The sequence below is a fragment of the Leucoraja erinacea genome, chromosome 24 (assembly GCF_028641065.1).
Source record: "Leucoraja erinacea ecotype New England chromosome 24, Leri_hhj_1, whole genome shotgun sequence".
Classification (NCBI taxonomy): domain Eukaryota; kingdom Metazoa; phylum Chordata; class Chondrichthyes; order Rajiformes; family Rajidae; genus Leucoraja; species Leucoraja erinaceus.
In genome coordinates, this window is record NC_073400.1 from 33,464,714 (window position 1) to 33,481,029 (window position 16,316).

General features: G+C 49.4%; 1 long non-coding RNA gene across 2 annotated transcripts in view; it reads left to right on the forward strand.

Moving 5' to 3' along the window:
- Positions 1–16,316, forward strand: part of LOC129708980 (uncharacterized) — an 82,202-nt gene that overhangs the window by 27,266 nt on the left and 38,620 nt on the right. The window contains exon 3 of one of the 2 annotated variants that reach the window (XR_008725436.1): positions 1,374–1,803. The exons of the other annotated variant lie outside the window; for it this stretch is intronic. This is a non-coding gene — a long non-coding RNA (uncharacterized LOC129708980). Of the gene's footprint in view, positions 1–1,373; positions 1,804–16,316 lie in introns of those variants that run through there. 2 annotated transcript variants of the gene reach the window in all.

Genomic DNA, 16,316 nt, shown 5'->3' on the forward strand with positions numbered 1-16,316 from the left:
GTTCCCGCTGTAGATGTGAGCTGAGCTGAGAGCAGCTGCTTCCTCTCTGTACCGTGGGGTCCCATTCGGGGAACAGAACGTCAGGCTGGAGGTTCACACCCTTTGCTGTGTGGTTCACAAACTCAATGCTGCAACCCAAACACCATGGGTTAGCCTGGTCCACCATGTCCACACTTGCTGTCTCCAATCAGATGAGCACATTGTCCATCCTCCATTACCCCTGCACACAACACAGGAGGTGGGCAAGAGTTGCCCGCATAGGTGGAGACATTAGAGGCAGCAGATGCTGGAGTCTGGAGCAAGAACTCGGTGGGTCAGGCAGCATCTGTGGAGGCAAGGAATGGTTGATGTTTCAAACAAGACCCTGTATGGATGGGCTTCGGATGATGTTTGGATCAGAATAGGGAAGGGTCATAGAGGTAAGAGTTTAAGAGTCATGGACTATCACAACGTTTAAGAAACATTTGGACAGGTACATAGATAGGATAGATTGAGAGGGATATGGGCCAAACCCCACGCGCAGGTTGGACTAGTGTAGCTGGGGCATGTTGGTCGTTGTGGGCAAGTTGGCAGAAGGGCCTGTTTCCCTGCTGTATCACTCTGTGACTGCCCAATGCAGCCTGGAAACATGCACTTCAGCCCATCAGGTCCATACCAACCTAGGATGGAAGGTTTCTTGAGTCAGACAAAATTCCTCCATTACCAGGTTGTTAGATGTCATGGTGGGACTACAGAGCCTTCACTGACACTTGGTACTGTTCACCAACACTCCACTGTCCACTGACACTCCATTGTCCACCAACAATCACGACCTCCCGACCCGACACCCACAGACAGAGGAAGCCACTGATAAGACTTCTTCCCAGTTTGGGTTAGAGATTTAGCTTGAAAGCAGGCCCTTCCGCCCACTGAGTCTGTGCCAACCACCTATTCCTGTACACTAGTTCTATCCTACAGATGAGGGACAATTTACCAAAGCCAATTAATCTACAAACCCGCACGTCTCTGGAGTGTGGGAGGAAACCGGAGCACCCGGAGAAAACCCACGCGGTCACTGGGAGAACGTACAAACTCCAAAGAGACAGCACCCATAGTCAGGATGGAACACGGGTCTCTGGCGCTGTGAGGCAGCAGCTCTACCCGCTGCACCACCGTGCTGCCCTGTAATGTGGTGACCAGAACTGTACACAATGCTCCATCGCAGTCTTAGTAGTCCTTTGTACAACTGCAACGTGACATCCCAACTCTTGGCTTATGAAGGCGAGCAAACCTGACGCCTTTCTCCCAACCCTCCCCATCTGTGTCACCACTTGCAGGGAGCTGCGGACCTGACCCTCACGTCTCTCTCTCTCTCTTTCTCGCTCTCTCTGTAGAACAACAACTGATGAAGCCTCTGCTGTCTAACAGGATTGGACATCCAGCTCTCACCACCTCACCCACCAAGCTGATCTGGGGGACCACTGGATGTCCTTTGTAGCCAGGGTCCGGAGTACAAGGAGCACCGCCACTCCATCTAGGGTCCGCAAGGGGAGGAGTGGCTCTCAGTGACCGAAGGACTAGTGATGGGATCTAGGGAGTGGGCAGGGCTGAAGATGTCCTGGTTGTGTTGCTCCTAGGCCTGGCTAAGCTGGCTATCTGCGAGTCACGGCACCAGGCGGGTGAGGGCTTTGCCCCTTTAGTGAGTTGGATAGTGGTTATTACAATATCTGTAACAGGGATGATTCTGTAACATGGTGATGGGGATGTCGCCATGGTTTGGATTTTTTTGTTTTAATATTGTGTTGAAATTAAATAAATAATTTTTTGATACAAATAATAAAACCAAGCTGATGTGAGGGGGATTGGGAAGAAGGAAGAGGGATACATTGAATACTTTAGAAACTTTCCCGTGCCCATTACGTGGCGACTCTTTGCATACATATACCGTGTGCGTGGGGCTAACGGAGGAGGTTCTCCAGAGTTAGCAGATGGGGGCGGGGGGTGGCGTGCGGAGTGGACCAGCAGAGGTATCCACATCTGGCCTGTTTGCCCAATGACAGCCCCACGAGACTCTCCTCCACATCTGGCAGGGTCAGGGTGGGAGGCTACAGTGAGGCCAGATGTGGAACCTCGGGGTGGAGACACAACAGAAAAGGAACTTGCAACTAAGATAGACACAGAGAGCTGGAGTAACTCAGCAGGTTAGGCAGAATCTCTGGAGAAAAGGAATAGGTGACGTTTTGGGTCAGAACTCTTCTTCAGACTGGGAGTCAGAGGAGAGGGAAACTAGAGAGATGCTGCCTGACCCACTGAGTTACTCCAGCACTCTGTGAAACGTCACCTATCCATGTTCTCCACAGATGCTGCCTGACCCGCTGAGTTACTCCAGCACTCTGTGAAACGTCACCTATCCATGTTCTCCACAGATGCTGCCTGACCCGCTGAGTTACTCCAGCACTCTGTGAAACGTCACCTATCCATGTTCTCCACAGATGCTGCCTGACCCACTGAGTTACTCCAGCACTTTGCATCCTTTTAAAACATTGAAACTGCAGATGGCTGCAGTTTATAAAACAAGCAAGCGGCCTTGGGCCGTGTGTGGACACTGCCTTTTGGTCCAGATGTGAACCCTCGTCACTGGACGTGCCTAAGGGGTGAGGTCATGTTTCAGCACAGTCTGGGTGTGATAAATGCAAAGCTCCAAATGTTTAGACGTCATCCACTGGCTTTGCACACGCCCAATGATTCACGCTTTCCAACAAAATCTGGCGCCTTTACTGTTCTGGGCCAGAGCTGACCGATCGTCTGGGTGAGAGAGATTGCTGAAGCATTTTACAAGAGAACGGTCAAACACACAGCTGGGTGTAGCAGTAATCTGCCTTTAAAGACACAAAGTGCTGGAGTCAAAGGCTTTTCACTGTAACTTGGTGCACGTAACAATAAACTACTATCTAACTAACTAACTCAGCGGGTCAGGCAGCATCTGTGGAGAACATGGATAGGTGACGTTTCACAGAGTGCTGGAGTAACTCAGTGGGTCAGGCAGCATCTGTGGAGAACATGGATAGGAGACGTTTCACAGAGTGCTGGAGTAACTCAGCGGGTCAGGCAGCATCTGTGGAGAACATGGATAGGTGACGTTTCGGGTCAGGACCCATCTCAGGTCTACTTTGGCACATCACGCCCCATCCCTTGGTCACCAGGGTTGAGCTTTGGAGACCTCTTCAACTTGATCAGAAGCTCTGACCCACCACAGTATGTACAAAGCAGACCAACAGCCTCTGGCAGTAAACTTCACTGTTATCTCTGGGGCATGACGTCTCCAGATGTGAAATCAGGCTGAAACCCACCCAACATCTGCCAATGTTGACCTCAGACAACAGCAATGTGTCTTTATGTAAGGAACACCCCACCCTCCTTGTTTCTATGTTTGTGTTTAGATTGTGATCCCGTTGGACAGTAGTCCTGTGCTGTGTAGGAAGGAACTGCAGATGTTGGTTTACACCGAAGATAGACACAAAATGCTGGAGTAACTCAGCAGGAGAAGCAGCATCTCTGGAGAAAAGGAATGGGTGACGTTTCGGGTCGAGACCCTTCTTCAGAATCGGGGAAGAATGGAACGAGAGATATAGATGGCAATGTAGAGAGATATAGAACAAAGGAATGAAAGATATACAAAATAGTAACGACGATAAAAGAAACAGGCTGTGGGCAAGATGAGAATGAGTTACAGACAATGAAGCTGGTGCAACTTAGATGGGGGAGTGTCGGAGAGAGGGGATGCAAGGGTAACTTGAAGTTGGAGAAATCATAATCGTACCGCTGAGGTGTTTGTCCACAAGGATGTCATGGACTCTATTTGAAAAGATAGACAGGTGGGCAGAGGGGGTGGGGTAGTTCTGTTGGTGAGGAATGTAATTCAGTCCCTTGCAAGGGGTGACATTGAAACAGGAGATGTGGAGTCAGTATAGATAGAACTAAGGAATTGTAAGGGTAAAAAGACCCTAATGGGATTAATCTACAGGCCCCCAAACAGTAGCCTGGACATAGGGTGCAAGTTGAATCGGGAGTTAAAATTGGCATGTAGCAAAGATAATGCTATGGTTGTTATGGGAGATTTCAACATGCACGTAGACTGGGAAAATCAGATTGTTACTGGACCCCAGGAAAGGGACTTTGTAGAGTGCCTTTGTGATGGATTCTTAGAACAGCTTGTATTGGAGCCTACCAGGGGGAAGGCAATTCTGGATTTAGTGTTATGTAATGAACCGGATTTGATAAAGGAACTTGAGATTAATGAGCCATGAGTTGGTAGTGACCATAATATGGTCAGATTTAATCTACAATTGGAGAGGGAGAAGGGTAGATCGGAGGTGTCAGTGTTACAGTTGAATAAAGGCGACTATGGGGCCATGAGGGAGGAGCTGGCCAAAGTTGACTGGAAAGATACCCTAGCAGGGATGACAGTGGAACAAAAAATGGCAGGTAATTCTAGGAATGATACAGAAGGTGCAGGATCAGTTCATTCCTTGGAGGGAGAAATATTCCAAGCGGAGAAAGGGGCGACCATGGTTGACAAGGGACGTCAGGGACAGTATAAAAATTAAAGCGAAGTACAACGTAGCAAAGATGAGCGGGAAGCAAGAGGATTGGGTAATGTTTAAAGAACAACAGAAGATAACTAAAAAGACAATACGGGGAGAAAAGATGAGTTACGAAAGTAAGCTAGCCAAGAATATAAAGCAGGATAGTAAAAGCCTCGAGGTATGTGAAGAGGAAAACATTAGTTAAGACCAAAGTTGGACCCGTGAAGACTGAAAAAGGTAAATTTATTATGGGGAACAAGGAAATGGCAGATGAGTTGAACAGGTACTTTGGATCCGTCTTCACTAAGGAGGACACAAACAATTTTCCTGATGTACTAGTGGCCAGAGGATCTGGGGTGACGGAGGAACTGAAGGAAATCCACATTAGGCAGGAAATGGTGTTGGGTAGACTGAAGGCTGATAAATCTCCAGGGCCTGATGGTCTGCATCCCAGGGTACTTAAGGAAGTGGCTCTAGAAATCGTGGATGCATTGGTGATAATTTTCCAATGCTCTATAGACTCATGATCAGTTCCTGTGGATTGGGGGGTAGCTAATGTTATTCCACTTTTTAAGAAAGGAAGGGGAGAGAGAAAACAGGGAATTATAGACCAGTTAGCCTGACATCAGTGGTGGCGAAGATGCTGGAGTCAATTATAAAAGATGAGATAGCCACACATTTGGATAGCAGTAACAGGATCAGTCCGAGTCAGCATGGATTTACGAAGGGGAAATCATGCTTGACTAATCTTCTGGAATTTTTTCAGGATGTAACTAGAAAAATGGACAAGGGAGAGCTAGTGGATGTAGTGTACTTGGACTTTCAGAAAGCATTTGATAAAGTCGCACACAGGAGATTAGTGGGCAAAATGAGGGCACATGGTATTGGGGGTAGAGTGCTGACATGGATAGAAAATTGGTTGGCAGACCGGAAACAAAGAGTAGGGATTAACGGGTCCCTTTCAGAATGGAACAGTGACTAGTGGGGTACTGCAAGGTTCGGTGCTGGGACCGCAGCTATTTACAATATACATTAATGATTTGAATGAAGGGATTCAAAGTAACATCAGCAAATTTGCAGATGACACAAAGTTGGGTGGCAGTGTGAACTGTGAGGAGGATGCTATGAGAATGCAGGGTGACGGACAGGTTGGGGGAGTGGGCAGATGCATGGCAGATAAAGATGAAGGATAAATGTGAGGTTATCCACTTTCGTATCAAAAACAGGAAGGTAGATTACTATCTAAATGGTGTCAAGTTGGGGAAAGGGGAAGTACAACGGGATTTGGAGGTCCTTGTTCATCAGTCTATGAAAGTAAGTATGCAGGTTCAGCAGGCAGTGAAGAAAGCGAATGTCATGTTGGCCTTTATAACAAGAGGAGTCGAGTAGAGGAGCAAAGAGGTCCTTCTGCAGTTGAGACCACATCTGGAGTATTGTGTGCAGTTTTGATCCCCTAATTTGAGGAAGGACATTCTTGCTATTGAGGGAGTGCAGCGTAGGTTTACAAGGTTAATTCCCGGGATGACGGGACTGTCATATGCTGAGAGAATGGAGCAGCTGGGCTTGTACACTCTAGAGTTTAGAAGAATGAGAGGGCATATTATTGAAACACATAAGATTGTTAAGGGTTTGGACACGCTAGAGGCAGGAAAAGTATTTCCGATGTTGGGGGAGTCCAGAACCAGGGGCCACAGTTTAAGAATAAGGAGTAAGCCATTTAGAACAGAGACGAGGAAACACTTTTTCTCACAAAGAGTTGTGAGTCTGTGGAATTCTCTGCCTCAGAAGGGCGGTGGAGGCCGGTTCTCTGGATACTTTCAAAAGAGAGCTAGATAGGGCTCTTTAAGATAGTGGAGTCAGGGGATATGGGGAGAAGTAGGAACGGAGTACTGATTGGGGATGATCAGCCATGATCACATTGAATGGCGGTGCTGGCATGAAGGACCGAATGGCCTACTCCTGCACAATATTGTCTATTGTCTATTCCTTGGAGCGCAGGTGGATGAGGGTTGATCTTATAGAGCTGTATAAAATCATGAGGAGACGAGATCAGGTAGCAGCATCTAAGACCAGAGGACACAGGTTTAAGGTGAGAGGGGAAACATTTAATTGGGACATGAGGGGCAACTTTTTCACACAGATGGTGGTGGGTGTATTGTATTGAATGAGCTGCTAGGTACTTGAGGCAGGGCCTATCACAACATTTAAATACATTTAATGAACATTGTCTTCTCTAACTTCAAGTAACCCCCTCTCTCCATCCCTCCCCCTTCCCAGTCTCCGACTACATTTTATCTCTGTTTGCTTTGTTGTCACCTTCTCCCAGCTAACAATGATCTATTCTGAAGAAGGGTTTTGACCCGAAACGTCGCCTATTTCCTTCGCTCCATAGATGCTGCCTCACCCGCTGAGTTTCTCCAGCATTTCTATCTGCCTTCTATTCTACAGTTGCCTTGATCTTCATTCCCTTTGTCCTGTTTTCATACCTTACACTACCTTACCTATGTATCACCCTCTCCCCTGACATCAGTCTGAAGAAGAGTCTCGAACTGAAACATCGCCCATTCCTTCTCTCCAGAGATGCTGTTTGTTCTGCTGTAGTTACTCCAGCATTTTGTGTCTATATCAACATTGGGACAGGTACATGGATAGGACAGGTTTAGTGGGATATGGGACAAATGCAGGCAGGTGGGGCTAGTGTAGTTGGGGCATGTTGGTCAGTGTGGGCAAGGTGGGCTGAAGGGCCTGGTCCATGCTGTGTGAATCAGTGACCATAACTCAATCTTACATTGGTTCAATTAGTTATTGTTGAAAGTCTTGTCTTGTCATGTGACACCTGCCTGCCTGCTTCACGGAGTGACACCTTTGGGCAGTTACCTGTGTTGATGTATCGATCCAAAGCTGCAGCATCGGCCCACCGAGCCCACGCTAACCATCGATCACCTGTTCAAACTCTCTCATCCACTCCCTGCCATTTACAGAGTCTTGGGGTGGGCCTGGGCAGGAACGGGTTCTGCGGGGGGTGGAGATGGGGTGGGGGGGTTAAGGACTGGGGTGTGGGGAGGGGGGAGCACAATATGTGTGGGACAGGGAGGCTTGGCCAGGATGGAATGCTGGTGGGGTGGAGGGGTGAAGGACACCCCCTCCCCCTTTATTTCCTTTATCCTGTATCTGTACACTGTGCACGGCTCGTTTGTAATCATGTGTAGTCTTTCCGCTGGCTGGTTAGCGTGCAACAAATGCTTTTCACTGTACCTCGCTACACGTGACAATAAACTCAACTGGTAAACTGGGGGCTTGTGGACCAAAGGGCATATTGGTGGGCAAGGAGTTGTTGGGCCGAAGGGCCTGTTTCTAGGCTGCGTAAGTTTGTGAAAGTGTGAGAGTGGAAGTGTGTGAGAATGTGTGAGTGTGAGAGTGAGAGTGTAAGTGTGTAAGAGTGGAAGTGTGTGAGAATGTGTGAGAGTGGAAGTGTGTGAGAATGTGTGAGTGTGTGAGTGAGAGTGTAAGTGTGTGAAAGTGTGAGAGTGGAAGTGTGTGAGAATGTGTGAGTGTGAGAGTGAGAGTGTAAGTGTGTGAAAGTGTGAGAGTGGAAGTGTGTGAGTGTGAGAGTGAGTGTGAGAGTGTAAGTTTGTTAAAGTGTGAGAGTGGCAGTGTGTGAGAGTGTGTGAGTGTGAGAGTGAGAGTGTAAGTGTGTGAAAGTGTGAGAGTGGAAGTGTGTGAGTGTGAGAGTGAGTGTGAGAGTGTAAGTTTGTTAAAGTGTGAGAGTGGCAGTGTGTGAGAGTGTGTGAGAATGTGTGAGTGTGAGAGTGAGTGTGTGAGAGTGTGTGAGTGTGTGAGTGTGAGAGTGTAAGTGTGTAAGAGTGTGAGAGTGTGAGAGTGGAAGTGTATGAGAATGTGTGAGAATGTGTTAGTGTGAGTGTGAGAGTGTAAGTGTGTGAGAGTGTGAGAGTGTAAGAGTGGAAGCATCCTACAAACAGCTGACTGACACAACATTGTGGACGACCCCAGTAACCGTGGCCACATGAGAACCACCCTGGGCCTCTCTACACGGGAGCTCTGATGGATGGCCCTGCAGAGAAGATCCTGCAGATGTGGGTGTTGACCAGCCAATGTTTCTCTTGGCTGCTTTCCGAGGAAGCAGAGCTGTGGACAGTGACGTTTATCCTGTGGGACGGGGTCTGGGAGCTGGGGTCAGCCAGGGGTCACCACCACTAGAGCCCTGCACCGTCAAACCTAGCCCTCCCCACACTGAGCGTGCCCGGTGGATGCGGGGGGGGGGGGGGGGCTCAGAGACAGCACAGCCTCAGCTAATACCTGTTGCTGCTCTCCGCATTACAGCCCTCAGCAACCTAAAGCAGCGGTCAACATCCTCCACACCTCCAGACAGATTAGAAACATGTGGCACGGTGGCGCAGCAGGTAGAGCTGCTGCCTCCCAGCGCCAGAGACCCCACTTCCAGATGTGGCCCTTGTGGCTAGAGGGATCAGGGGGTACGGAGAGAAGTAGGTACGGGATACTGAGTTGGATGATCAGCCATGATCATATTGAATGGCAGTACAGGCTTGAAGGGCCGAATGGCCTACTCCTGCACCTATTTTCTATGTTTCTATGTATCAATCCTGACCTCGGGTGCTGGCCAGGTGGGATTTTTTCGAAGAAGAAATCCAAAAGGTTACTTCCTTTGAAGACAGACACAGAGTGCTGGAGTAACTCAGCGGGTCAGGCAGCATCTGTGGAGAACATGGATAGGTGACGTTTCCAGTCGAGACCCTTCTTCAGTACATCCTTCCCCTGGCTTCACAACTCCAATCCTTTTAGATTCATGTAATGATACAGAACGGAAACCGGCCCTTCAGCCCAACTTGCCCACACCAATCAACATCCCAGCTGCACTAGTCCCACCTGCCTGCGTTTGGCCCATATCCCTCTAAACCTGTCCTATCCATGTACTTGTCTAACTGTTTTTAGAATGTTGGGACAGTCCCAGCCTCAACTACTTCCTCTGGCAGCTCGTTCCATACACCCACCACCCTCTGTGTGTAAAGGATACCCCTCAGGTGCTGGTCTTAGTGTCCAGTGCTGGTGGTAGTGCCCAGTGTCCAGTACCCAGTGTCTAATGCCCAGTGTCCAGTGCCCTGTGTCCAATGTCCAGTGCCCTGTGTCCAGTGTCCAGTACTCAGTTCCCAGTGTCCAGTGCCCTGTGTCCAGTGCCCTGTGTCCAGTGCCCTGTGTCCAGTGTCCAGTATTCAGTTCCCAGTGCCCGGTGTCCAGTGTCCAGTACTCAGTTCCCAGTGTCCAGTGTCCAATGCCCAGTGTCCAGTGCCCTGTGTCAAGTCAAGTCAAGTCAAGTCAAGTTTATTTGTCACATACACATACGAGATGTGCAGTGAAATAAAAGTGGCAATGCTCGCGGAACAACCAAACAACCAAACAAATTATAAACACAATCATAACACACATATTATTTTACATAATAAATAATAGAAGGAAAAACGTTCTGTACAGTTAGTCCCTGGTGAGAAAGGCGTTTACAGTCCGAATTGCCTCTGGGAAGAAACTCCTTCTCAACCTCTCCGTTCTCACTGCATGGCAACGGAGGCGTTTGCCTGACCGTAGCGGCTGGAACAGTCTGTTGCAGGGGTGGAAGGGGTCTCTCATGATTTTGTTTGCTCTGGAGTTGCACCTCCTGTTGTATAGTTCCTGCAGGGGGGTGAGTGAAGTTCCCATAGTGCGTTCGGCCGAACGCACTACTCTCTGCAGAGCCTTCTTGTCCTTGGCAGAGCAATTCCCGAACCAGATGGTAATGTTCCCGGACAAGATGCTTTCCACCGCCGCTGCGTAGAAGCACTGGAGGATCCTCGGAGACACTCTGAATTTCCTCAATTGCCTGAGGTGGTAAAGGCGCTGCCTTGCCTTACTCACCAGTGCTGAGGCGTGTGATGACCATGTCATATCCTCAGAGATGTGGACTCCCAGATATTTAAAACAGTTCACCCTATCCACAGGATCCCCATTTATACTCAATGGAGTGTACGTCCTTCGATGATGTGCCCTCCTAAAGTCCATGATCAGCTCCTTCGTTTTTTTGATGTTCAAGAGGAGGCTGTTCTCCTGGCACCAGAGTGCTAGATCAGCCACCTCCTCCCGGTAGGCCTTCTCATCATTGTCTGAGATCAGGCCCACCACCACAGTGTCATCAGCAAACTTAATTATTGAACTGGAGCTGAACCTAGCAACACAGTCATGTGTGTACAAGGAGTAGAATAGGGGGCTGAGGACGCAACCCTGGGGCGATCCTGTGCTCAGGGTGAGGGACTCCGATGTATTCCCTCCCATCTTGACTACCTGGGGCCTGGCGGTGAGAAAGTCCAGGACCCAGGCACGCAGGTCCAGTGTCCAATGCCCAGTGTCCAGTGCCCTGTGTCCAGTGTCCAGTGTCCAGTACTCAGTTCCCAGTGCCCTGTGTCCAGTGTCCAGTACTCAGTTCCCGGTGTCCAGTGTCCAGTACTCAGTTCCCAGTGCCCTGTGTCCAGTGTCCAGTGCCCAGTGTCCAGTGTCCAGTACTCAGTTCCCAGTGCCCAGTGCCCGGTGTCCAGTGTCCAGTGTCCAGTACTCAGTTCCCAGTGCTCAGTTCCCAGTGCCCAGTGTCCAGTGTCCAGTGTTCCCAGTGCCCAGTGTCCAGTGTCCAGTGCCCAGTGCCCAGTGCCCAGTGTCCAGTACTCAGTGTCCCAGTGCCCTGTGTCCAGTGTCCAGTACTCAGTTCCCAGTGCCCTGTGTCCAGTGTCCAGTGCCCGGTGTCCAGTGTCCAGTACTCAGTGTCCAGTGTCCAGTGTCCAGTACTCAGTTCCCAGTGTCCAGTGCCCGGTGTCCAGTGTCCAGTACTCAGTTCCCAGTGCCCGGTGCCCGGTGCCCGGTGTCCAGTGTCCAGTACTCAGTTCCCAGTGTCCACGTCTCGCTCCTCACACCGATCGGCTCTGGGTTCAAACAGAAGTGGAGCCGGCAATTGTACTAGTGACGATCCGTGGCTCACCCACTCCATCCTGTGGACAGGCACGGTATTGGTTTAATGTGTTGGAAGGAGCTACAGATGTCGGTTTAAACCAAACACAGACACAAAAACTGCTGGAGTAACTCAGCGGGTCAGGCAGTATCTGTGGAGAACATGGATAGGTGACGTTTTGGGTCGGGACCTGAAGATGGGTCTTGTCAAAAAACATTTGTCCAAACCTGTCCTATCCATGTACCTGTCTAACTGTTTCTTAAATGTTGGAATACCTCCTCTGGCAGCTTGTTCCATACACCCACCACCCTCTGTGTGGAAAAGTTACCCCTCAGATTCATATTTAATCTCTCTCCCCTCCCCCCCCCATCTTAAACGCAAGTCCTCTGGTTCTCAGTGCCTTATGATCTAATGATCTCTGCAACTCCATCCATCTATCCCTCTCTGTCCTGGCAACTCAAGCCCATAAATGAACTGTCAAAGCTGCTTCAAGTCACCAGTGCATCAGTGTAATGATGATCTCTCTCTGCTCCAACCCGATGCACAAACCTCCTGGGATTTGCTCACCTGCACTCTGGGAGCGGGCCGTTTAAACCTGTAAACTGCGAGAATTTAATGATGAAACGTGACCAATGAATATTTCATGATCTTGTTGTGGAAACTGAATCTTTCTTGCAGTTCAGTAAGTTATGGGGACGACAGGAAATAATCAGAGGGATGTTTCTTCTTTAGCAGTGGAATAAAATACTCTCTCTCTGCATTGTAAAATAGTGACGGTTTTAACCAGAGGTTGTCAAATGTTTATATTTAATACCAAATACATAGCCACTGTCCGCACAGACTGTGTAACCTCCACGAGGGCTGCCTGTTCTACCCTGGACTTGTCTTTGTAAACCCTACACAGCTTGTGACTATATATATGTGTATGTGTGTGTAGGTGTGTGTGTGGGCGTGTGTGTCAATGTAGGTGTGTGAGTGTGTGTGAGTGTGTATGTGTGTGTAGGTGTGTGTGTGTGGTCGTGTGTGTCAATGTAGGTGTGTGAGTGTGAGTGTGTGTGTGTGGGGCGTGTGTGTAGGTGTGTGTGTGTAGGCGTGTGTGTCAATGTAGGTGTGTGTGTGTGGGGCGTGTGTGTGTAGGTGTGTGTGTGTGTGTACGTGTGTGTTGATGTGGGTGTGTGGGGTGCGTGAGTGTGTTTGGGGGCGTGTGTGTGGCATGTGTGTGTGTGGGCGTGTGTGTCAATGTAGGTGTGTGAGTGTGTGTAGGTGTGTGAGTGTGTGTGTGTGGGTGTGGGTGTGTGTAGGTGTGTGAGTGTGAGTGTGTGTGTGTGTGTGTGTGTGTATGTGTGTGTCGATGTAGGTGTGTGGGTGCGTGAGTGTGGGTGTGTGGGGGCGTGTGTGTCGATGTAGGTGTGTGGGTGCGTGAGTGTGTGAGTGTGTGTGTCGATGTAGGTGTGTGTGAGTGTGTGTAGGAAGGAACTGCAGATACTGGTTTAAACTGAAGATAGACACAAAATGCTGGAGTAACTCAGCGGAACAGGCAGAAGATTCTCTGGAGAGAAGGAATGGGTGACGTTTTTCGGGTCGGGACATCTGAAGAAGGATCTCAACCCAAAATGTCACACACACATTTCTATATACTGAACTTTTTTCTCATTTGTTGTGTTGTTTACAGTGTACTATGTTTCCGCATTGTGTTGTACGGCTGCAGGTAAGAATGTTCCATCTAAGAATGTAAGAGGTTCCATCTAGTAAGTAAGTAAGTTTTATTTATATAGCACGTTTTAAGTCAACTCGCATTGACACCAAAGTGCTTTACATAAATTTAATAATAAGTTTCCATACAAACCATAGAAAAAGATTTAAAAAATGAATAAAATGGACACAACACATTATAGAGTTCAACACAAACGTCCCCCCAAAGCAGAATCAAAAATTTCCACTGTGGGGAAAGGCACCAGAAAGTTAAGTCCTTTTCCTCTGTGAAACACCAGAGGACAGGGCCCATTTGTGGCCGTGCAGCCAGTCCGATGATTTTCAGGGCCCTCTTGCCGTGAAGATGGAACTTCGGCGTCGGGTGAAACATTCCTCAGCGGCTTGGAAAGGTCTGGAGCGGCTGCCTCCTCCCCGGATACCGCGGCACTCATAGACCTCAGGCCGCGCCTGTTGGAGCTCCGACCCTGGCGAACTCGATCCCTGGCTCTTCGGCGTTCCAAATCCTGCGGCGCCCGCAGCCCCAGCTCCGCGATGTTGGGATCGACGGCCACAGCGCTCCGGAGCTTACCGCAAGGCGACCCGGTAAGGCATCGCCCGCTCCGTGTTGGTATCCCAGCGCTGTGCCACCAACGCCGAAGCTGTAGTCCCGGCCGGTCCCGATAGGAAACGTAGAAACATTGAAATTAGGTGCAGGAGTAGGCCATTCGGCCCTTCGAGCCTGCACCGCCATTCAATATGATCATGGCTGATCATCCAACTCAGTATCCCGTACCTGCCTTCTCTCCATACCCCCTGATCCCCTTAGCCACAAGGGCCACATCTAACTCCCTCTTAAATATAGCCAATGAACTGGCCTCAACTACCCTCTGTGGCAGAGAGTTCCAGAGATTCACCACTCTCTGTGTGAAAAAAAGTTCTTCTCATCTCGGTTGCTCCACTCTCGATGGTAGGCCGCGAGGACGGGGCAAAGAAGCAGCTCGGAGGGATGCTGCCTCTCCGACCAGGTAGGGGACTAAGAAATAAAGTTTCCCCACCCCCACCCCCACCCCCCACATTGAAGACCTCCACTAACATTTTTGAACAGGACTTAAAATAAAATTTTAAAAAAGGTGTAGAGATGGACTGCAGGCAGGCTGCCATACACAGACGGCGCACACTCCTACACATCCGCCATCTGGGACACATGGCAATGAAACACTCTGGCCTTGTGACATCTGATACAGTAAACACTCGTTTATACGGTCCTCTCTGTAACACCAGCACTGGACACTGTATGGAGAACGTACAAACTCCGTACAGACGGCACCCGTAATCAGGATTGACCCATGGTCTCCGGCGCTGTGAGGCAGCAGCTCTACCCGCTGCAACACCGTGTCACCCTAATTGTACATTGTAATCAGTTACAGTGGACACTCTGCACAAACGGCATGGTTCCCCTAACTCTGAGCCGCTCGAACAAGGGGTCTAGGCATGAGCTCAGGGGCGACCGCGCCTAGACTGTGGAACAGCATCATCCCTCTTCCCATCAGAACTGCCCCCTCCATCGACTCCTTTAAGTCGAGACTTAAAACTCATCTTTACTCTCAAGCCTTTCTTGACGTCCTCTGAGGGAGGGCTACATGTATGTAGTGATGTATGTACTTAATCTATGAACCACTGTTGTATAACGTTAGTACCGCCACCAATGTAAAGCACTTTGGTCAATGAGAGTTGTTTTTTAAATGTGCTATAGAAATAAAAGTGACTTGACGACTGCTACTGAATGACCCCACAGTGAGGGTGGACCCTGGGGCAGTGGCTGTGCAGACGGACACTTCCACGCCTGGCCTCTGGGTGGAGCTCTCGGCATATCTATGGCCAGACTCGCTGAGTTGCTTTTCAATGGGCCACAGGGTCACATTAAGTCCTCGTGCCTCTGTGGCAGGTTTAAAATAAGCATAAATCATCCAGGAGACAGTTTAAAGTTCACCGCCGGCAGAGGCAAAGCTGGTGACGCTGCACAGGAAAAGCACAGAGAATAAATTGATTATGTGCAAGATTGAATAGGAACCTGAGGGGTAACTTTTCCACACAGAGGGTGGTGTGTGTAAGGAACAAGCTGCTGGAGGAGGGACCATCACAATGTTTAATTCAGTTTAGTTTATAGATACGGCAAGGAAACAGGCCCTTTGGCCCATCGAGTCCGCACCGACCCGCACACTAACACTATCCTACACACACTAGGGACAATTTACAATGATTACCGAAGCTAATTAACCGACAAACCTGCACATCTTTGGGATGTAGGAGGAAACCGGAGCACCCGGAGAGGTCACGGGGAGAACGTACAAACTCTGGGCTGCACAGGGGCGCAGTGGTAGAGCTGCTGCCTCACAGCGCTGGAGACCCGGGTTCGATCCCGACTACGGGTGCTGTCTGTACGGAGTTTGTACATTCTCCCCATGACCTGCGTGGGTTTTCTCCGAGATCTTCAGTTTCGTCCCACACTCTAAAGACGTGCAGGTTAATTGGCTTCTGTAAATTGTCCTCAATGAGTGTAGGACAGTATTAGTGTGTGGGGATCCTTCTGACAAAATAAATTCCTCCTCGTCTCCTTCCTAAAGGAACAACCTTTAATTCTGAGGCTGTGACCTCTAGTCCTAGACTCTCCCACCAGTGGAAACATTCTCTCCACATCCACTCTATCCAGGCCTTTCACTATTCTGTAAGTTTCAATGAGGTCCCCCCTCATTCTTCTAAACTCCAGCGAGTGCCGACAAACGCTCATCATAGGTTAACTGTACTGCGCTGATGTCCTGGAGAGAGAGGACATATCTCGCTCTCTCTCTCTCCGTTTTCAGGCACCTTTCAACCTGTGAGTTGCAGCCGAGATCTCTGTGAGAAACTGCTCGATACAACAGGCCTAGAGAACATGAATCACCTGGGCTTCAGTAGTGGGGGGGGGGGGGGGGGGACAGGGCTGGGATTACTGGGTCAGAGCACAATGTGAGTGAAATGTGAACACAAAGAGAGGATTAGGGGAGGCAGAGAGGGGC